General features: G+C 44.9%; 1 pseudogene; it reads left to right on the top strand.

Moving 5' to 3' along the window:
• Window positions 1–6,382: 6,382 nt before the first annotated feature.
• On the top strand, window positions 6,383–7,657 carry LOC136488581 (protein ALP1-like; annotated as a pseudogene).
• The last annotated feature ends 313 nt before the right edge of the window (window positions 7,658–7,970 follow it).

Here is a 7,970-nt window from a genome sequence, read left to right as displayed (position 1 = left end):
GTTCCCCCATTTTGCAAAATTTTTCATGATTTCCCGTCACATCGAATCTTTAGACGCATGCATGAAGTATTAAATATAAATAAAAAATAAAACTAATTACACAGTTTAGATGAAATTCACGAGACGAATTTTTTAAGCCTAATTAGACTATGATTGGACACTAATTGCCAAATAACAACGAAAGTGCTATAGTACCATTTCGCTGAAAATTTCGCCAACTAAACAAGGCCTTGCTTAGCCAGGTAAGGGGCATGTTCGGCTGGTATTAAAGCCGGCTGAAACTGTTTGGTTGTGAGAGAAAAATACTATAGATTATAGTTGATAAGCCGGCTGATAAATTCAAGCGAACAGGCCTAAGGATAACCTTGTTTGTTATAGTGAGATAATTTTGGCTCTCCTAGGTCATCCGGAGAAAAACTCACCTTGGATAAAAACTGAGGCAATTAGAGCAAGAAATATGTTGCCGCAAAAGATAGCCAAGCACCGCAGCACTAAGATGCGCACATAGCACAAACATCGAAAGTACCAAAAAGGTGTTTATCGCACGGTTCGTATGCGTCTCGGGCGTCGATTTTTACTACAGGCTGGCCCTTGTAGGCCGAAGCAGACATGAACTTCAATTAGATTGGGCCTCTCGCTTGACTTGGACATCCTTTCTGGTCTTCTCCATCTTCTTACCTCTCTCCAAGTACTTCATCATCATCTACAATGTTCCTAAGCATGATAACATCACTAGGTGTTAATATATTCTTAGAACGATGAAATGGATCGCTTAAGGATGAGTTCACCTCTAAATTAATTTGTCACATCTGAGCTCTAGTCATTGAACCTTGTATAGAGGTTGGAGGATCAACAGAAGGAGTGATGTCCTCATCACACTACCACCATACTTGCCTCACCAAGCTACGCCGCCGTCACCCCTGTATGCCTAGGCTGCACAGCTGCTGCTGCTCGGCCATGCGCGCTGCCTCCGCTCACCTAGGTCGCTTCACCACGTCCCTGCCATGTGCGCCGCCCTGCTTGCTCAGGTGATCTTCCTAGGTCACCGCTGCTGCTTGATTATATCACGTCGTTGCCACTGCACCAAGCGTGATGCCCCCCACTTGCCCAGACCATCGCTACTACTCGCATAGATTGTGTCGCTGTCGCGCCGCAATAGGTGCACTGCCCCCACTTGCTCAAGCCGCGCGCAACGAAGAATTAGGTCGAGCTAGTTTCTTCGTTTGAGCGGGCAGATCGAACACACATTTTCTGGAGTATTCCGGTGTGGGATGAATCCAATCGAGCTAATCTCAAAACCAAACACACGTGAAAAATGGGCCTGTCTTAACCGAATCCAATTCAACCCTAGAACCAAACACATGCATGTCCCTTTGGGACCAACATATACCCTTCCGTGAGTAACGTGAAAGGTCCATTACATTTTTTATGAAAGATTTGGAATTTCATTTAGCTTATATTAACAATAAGAAAAGAATTAACTCAATTTACATGAAAAATCGTGTCAAAAACCATACAAACATTAGCCACGTCTACATACCGACAACATATAACAGTATCTATGACCGTCAGTGTCATCATTACCAAGCTAGCCACTAGTGATCTAACAGCTTTGACTTGGGGAGAACAGGACTCAATCGTGTCCATTATAGTTATTAGGATGGCGTTGTTTAGACCTCCTAAGGGGAAAAAAGAGAATGCGAGAGAAAAAATGCGAATGAGATAAAAACAAAATCTAACTATCTACCACAAATCTCCTCTGACTGTTAGGAGAGTTTTACTATGCAATGACAACAACCACATAAAAATGAGACCCAATCATCCCTATTCTTTAATCTAGCGGCCTGTTCGCTGGTTGGTTTCTGGGCTGATAAGTCCGACTGGTGCTGGTTGACACTGATGGCTGGCTGATAAGCCCTAGCTGAAACCCAGAAGCGAACCGGTCTACATTCACTATTTAGAATCCGAGAAAATAGAGGCCAGGTGGGCCCTCACGCGTCTTCTCCCAAGATCCCGTCCGGTCCGGTCGTCCTCCGAGGCTCCGTCCTCGGCCCCGCGCGCGTCGCCGTCAGGGCACTAGGCAGGGCATCGCAATCGCATCGATCGCCCATAGCCTATCCCATAGAGGGATCGGTCGCTCTCCTGCCGAGGCGCCCCAACCCGCGCTTTCTTTATCGCGTCGCGCGGCGCTACTACGACTCCTCATTTCTGCCGTGGCGGGAGTCGCCGCGCCGCACCGAGATGATCATGCGCTGGTGACGCGGCAGCCACCCGCACACTACCGTCTACTAGTATTGCTCTGAAAAATATGTGATGCGATCATGCGGGCGGAGATCATCGCTGGCGCAAGTAGCGGCAACGGCGCGAACGAATCGACCCAGCCCACTCGGACTCGTGCATGCATGCCATGCGTGACTTGTCCGGCGGCCGGCCGCAGTACGTGCATCCTGTGCCAACCAACCACAAGAGCGACATCGTCTGGCGACAGAGAGACACGGAGCGGCATAAAAAGGGTCGGTGTTCGGTGACAACCGAGACAAGCCCATGCATGTCCAACAAGGAACCCCCTTTGTTTTCGCAGACGCCGGTCGCTGACCGGGCGGCAATCGATCGGCATATATACGAGATGCGATACGATACCAGTACCACGCACGTCCTCAAACGATGTCCAGTTCGGCTGTCTGGGAAAACGGCTGATGCTCATACTGATGCTGAATTGTTACGAGAGAAAAACACTACTTGTCTAATGGATGCCCAAGACCCTATTTAATAAGGGCAAACAGGAAAAAATAGACTCTAATTAATCACTCCTTGGTATCCTAAATCATGTCCAAAACGAACTTATTTCTGGGATGGAGGGAGTATTATTTTACTGAAATGGTACGGGCTGATAAGTTCAAGTGAAAATCATGCCGCCCAGCGGAGGCACTGGTACTACTACCTGCTGCGTACTCACGGTATTTTTATTTTAATTTAAAGCGGAATCGTATGAGATGGTTTTGAATAGGGTCTTTGAAAGAGAAAAACCGATGCTAGCTTTCTACTACAAAATGTACGGAGATGCTGCTTCGAACCACGACCTATTTCACCAATACATCGTGCCTGCCCTTGTAAGCCGTGCTTGTTTACCGCATATCTTAAAACGTCCGTGTGTTTGGTGGCATGAGACAACCCATAAAGCAGGGAACATCTCGCTTGACGGTGATCCGGACACAACTCTGACCAACGATTCCTCTCCCATGTGTGTCTGCATATTCAAAAACCAATTGATGTTCCTTTTTGACATGGGGTATCTCGTTTAATTACGAAAGCGACCTCGCCAAGTTATTGGGGGGAGCAGCACTTGCTTGATTGAAATTGTTGCTCGCTTCAGAAATGTACTAGTAGTATCTCGCAACATAATAGAGCTGATCCGCACCGTAAGAGTAAGACGACGTAACTCAGGACTAAGATGGTCCTTTGTTTTGCTTGAAATATACTATTAGCCATGAGGCACCCTTCTAAGTGTCTTTCTATAGAAAGTATTTGTACGTCCATTCATTTTTATATCCATAATAAACTTGCTAAAGTCGTGTTTGAATCCCTTAAGAGAAAATAAGAATGAGATCCAAGCGCTTGGATTCTATAATGAGATTTTAGAGTCCAGCTATCTCCTATAAATTTACTAATCCCTCCATCCTAAAATACAAGATATACAAGCACCCGAAATTTATTTTAAATTATAAGGGATTCTAAATGAACTAACCCTCCTAGTCATATTAAAAAGGTAACATTCACATGAATATCTACCATTAATTTCTACTTCTAGCCACATTAATAACCATGAAGGGTTATATGTGTCATTTGGTTTACTGCATAATTGCCCCGTTCGCTTGGCTGAATTTGGCTGAAAAAATAAGCAAAAGCACTATTCTGGCTAAATTGTTGTGAGAGAAAAATATTATTCCGGCTGAAAAAAGAAGCCGAACAAGTCGGATTTTAAGACAAGCGAACGGGGCCAATATGTCCTAGAATTCCTAGGATATATTGTATTTCATGACAGAGGGAGTATATGGAGATTTCCACCATAGACAGACAATAATCACTATAAGAATGGGATCCAAATACTCCTCATTTTTTAATCCATAATCTAGATTCTATATTCACTTCTAGAATCCAGATTCTCACTATGGAGTGAGATCAAACAAGTCCTAAATCTCATGGGTGATTTGGCTTGTCCCTAATAAGCTTGCCATAGAATTTCTAGAGTTTGGTAACCTCAGCATCGAGTTAGATCTCCACGTTTTCCTCATGTTTAAGTGTTATTCCTACCATATGCGAGTATGCGGCCCTCCTACTCAAATAACCCTCACCTAAAGTTGGTCTCGACCCAACCCGTTTGGGAAAAAAACAACCTGTCAGTGTGTCAAGTGAGGTTCGGGCCATGATTTTTTTTATCCATGACCTGATCCAACCTGAAAAAACTTGACCTAAAATAGGAAAATCCAAGAAATTGCCTGGCCGCTAGTGTGTCATGTCGAGTTTGGGCTAATGATTTTGACCTGACATTTTTTTCCTGGTCGACTTGAAACTGACCCGATCTACAGCATGTTCGTTTGGTCATAAACGATCGTAAATTTTCAGCCAGAACAGTATTTTTCTCTCACACCAAACCAGTCAGCAGTAATAATTCACGATCGTATACGATCGTTTCAGCCCCAGCCGAACAAACTGCTAGTGTTTGATCTGGTCTAGTCAAAACATTAGCTTTGTTAGCAAGCTAACAAGCACCAGATGGATATGAAAACTAGTAAAACAGACAGGTGTTAGAATGCAACAAACGATGAGGCTAGTACGGTTGATGAAAAAAAATGTAAATAGGAGTACTTCGTTACCACGGCCTAGCGTTTAATGAGCCACACACACCGACACACATCATCGAAGACAATTTTTTTGAGTCAACTACGGGGGACAAGTTGATCCCACCTGATTTCATTCCACGGATTCCAGCAAGTCGGTGGGTAGAAGGATCCAATACACCTATTACAGAGATGACCTTAAACAGTCACAGAAGTACGATAAGTGGGAGGTGTGGAGGTATGGCCATCGATACTCACAAGATAAGATATGGGTCATACCTCAAAGGTGGCATAACCCACAAAATCAAGACGTACACCGCAAGACAACATGAAGATGTGATTTATTGTATAATACCAAATATAATATTTTTCTTGTAACCCTACCCCTCCAGAGTATATAAGGAGAGGTAGGGGGTCCCTAGACGATATATCAAATCTGATACACAATCAATACAAAGTAACATAGCATAGAATGTAGGGTGTTATGTCAAGCTGACGGCCTGAACTTATATAAATCTTGTGTCTTGTGTTTTTATTATCGTCTGGTTCGTATCACGCGCACCTCCACCGATTCATCTACTACCGTCGGTATACCCCTCGGTAGACTACCGACCAGATTTCGTCGACAGTGGCGCACCAGGTAAGGGGTGTGCATGCTGATTCTATAGGCGGTGATTGGTTGCCCCGACGGGGCGGTCCTAAGGCCCATCCGGCACGAGTTGGTGCAGTGAGGGCGTGATTGGTATCCCGACTCGCACCATTTGCCTGCTCCTCTCCGTACATTTTCCCTCCACCATCCCGCACGCCTCCATCTTCTCGATTTCTCTTTCCCTCTCGGTCCTGGCTCGCTCGGTGCTTGGCGGGAGATGAGGCCGTCTGGGCCATAAAGCGCGCGTGCGGGTCTCGGCTAGGGTTACCACCCTCACTCTTCGCCTCTCCTTCTGCCATTGCTCCGGTGCGAACTCCCATCTTGCTCCCCCTCGACCTCAGTAGCCCTACCGAGGCGACCCTCGCCGGCGGATTTCTCTCGGTCCTCCGGCGCTTGGACGGTATATATGCCACCTGCGCTCTTCCCCTCCTCTTCTTCACTGTCGTTTTTTTGTTGATTTGTTGGTGGATTTTGCTTGAAATGCTAAGAAATCAGGGTTCTTGGTTTGACATCCTCAGATCTGTACGATGCTATACCTGATTTACCTGTTCCTAGCTCAGATCTGTACATGATGCTTCATTTTTGGTTTATACCTCATGTTTTGTGTAGATCTTGTACATGATGATGCCTATTTTGTTGTACACACTGAGCAAAGTGCCTAGAGGTCAATGATGTTGATTGGTTAACAATATACGCTATAGGAGCACCCTTTGGTGTGGCAGCCGTGTCTTTCATTGTTCATTTTGTCTGAATTTTTGCTTGCTAAGCAGTATATACCCATGTTGCATGCTCGCTTTCTAATGTTGCCCTCCATCTTGTTGTGGTGGACATGGCGTTTGAAGCTAGGCGAAGGGCTGCCGCTGCTGTGGTTGGTGCAGTGGCGGCTTAGTTTTTCATGTGGTTTAGGAGGAGAGTTGAAGATTCGTGCTCAGTCACCTATGGTCCCTTGGCTGAGAGGGACATACAGAGGATGAACAACCTTAGATACATCTATAAATCTGATAATGTGCACTGTGTCAACCTTCTTAGAATGAGGAGGGCCCCTTTTTCCAACTTTGTGACCTTTTTCGTAGTAGAGAGCTTGTCACTGACAGCATACATGCATCTGTTGAAGAACAAGTAGCCATGTTCTTACATGTTGTTGGTCACAATGAGAGATTTAGGGTGGTTGACCTTACCTTCAGGAGGTCCGCAGAGACAATTAGTAGGTTCTTCTAGAAGGTGTTATATGCGGTAGGAGAGCTGAGGAATGAATTGATTGTCCCTCCTACTACCAATGTCCATCCTAGGATCCTTGGGAGCAGAAGGTGGTACCCCTATTTCAAGGTTGGTATCCATAACTTGTCATACATAGGTCTCATGCATTATCAGTTTAGTGTCATTGTTCACTTGCACTTATGTTTTTTTCAATTAGGACTGCATAGGAGCAATTGATGGTACTCATGTATTAGCTAGAGTGCCTGTGAAGATGCAAGCTGCCTTTAGAGGCAGGAAGCACACCATCACACAAAATGTGTTGGCAGCCGTGGACTTTGACCTCAGATTCACCTATGTGCTTGCTGGTTGGGAGGGATCTACACATGATGCTCTTATCTTGTCTGATGCTCTTGAAAGAGATGATGGCCTTAGAGTGCCACCAGGTATCATCCAAACAAAAAAAAACTTTGACACTTTGCTTAATCCTAAATAAAACTACTAAAACATGTTCCTATCTGCTAATTTTTAGGCAAATTCTATCTTGTCGATGCTGGCTATGCAGTGAGGCCTGGTTTCCTGCCACCATTTCGTGCCACAAGGTACCATTTTAGGGAGTTTGATTCAAACCGACCTCAAAATCAAAGAGAGCTTTTTAATCTAAGGCATTCGTCTCTTAGAGTAACAGTTGAGAGGGCTTTTGGGGCTCTAAAGAATAGATTTAGGATATTGGACAACAAACCTTTCCACCCATACAAGACCCAAGTTAAGCTTGTTCTAGCCTGTTGTATTCTTCACAATTGGATCCTCAGGCATGGGCAGGACGAGCATGTTCCTGCTGAATCCATATGGACACCTAACATCAATGATAATGCCTCACAACCAGATCATGTCCTTGACAATGGTACCTGGGCACAACAGAGGGAGACATGGGCTGTACAGATGTGGCAAAAATAGGGGGAATTCTAGAGTATAGTGGCATGGTGTGTGTACTGTTTAGTAGCATTGGAGAAACTTGTATTTTTACTGAGACCTATGGCACTTTGCAATGATGTAGTACCTATTCCTTTTTTGCCTATTTGATCTGTTTAACTTGTATTTCATACCATGCAATTTGTTTTCCTTACGTACTGGTTGTGGATAGGAAATGGACAATGTGCTTGACCAGGTTGTTAACATTAGTGGTGAGGACAATGTGGTGGAACAGGGTGGGGTAGTTGCTGCTGATGATGGCAACCAAGTAGCCCCTCAGCCCAATGGCCCTATGCACTAGAGTCCTGTCCAGTCTG

This window comes from Miscanthus floridulus, chromosome 10 (genome assembly GCF_019320115.1).
Source record: "Miscanthus floridulus cultivar M001 chromosome 10, ASM1932011v1, whole genome shotgun sequence".
Classification (NCBI taxonomy): domain Eukaryota; kingdom Viridiplantae; phylum Streptophyta; class Magnoliopsida; order Poales; family Poaceae; genus Miscanthus; species Miscanthus floridulus.
The sequence above is the reverse complement of the archived record's forward strand: the minus strand, read 5'-3'. Positions and strand labels throughout refer to the sequence as shown.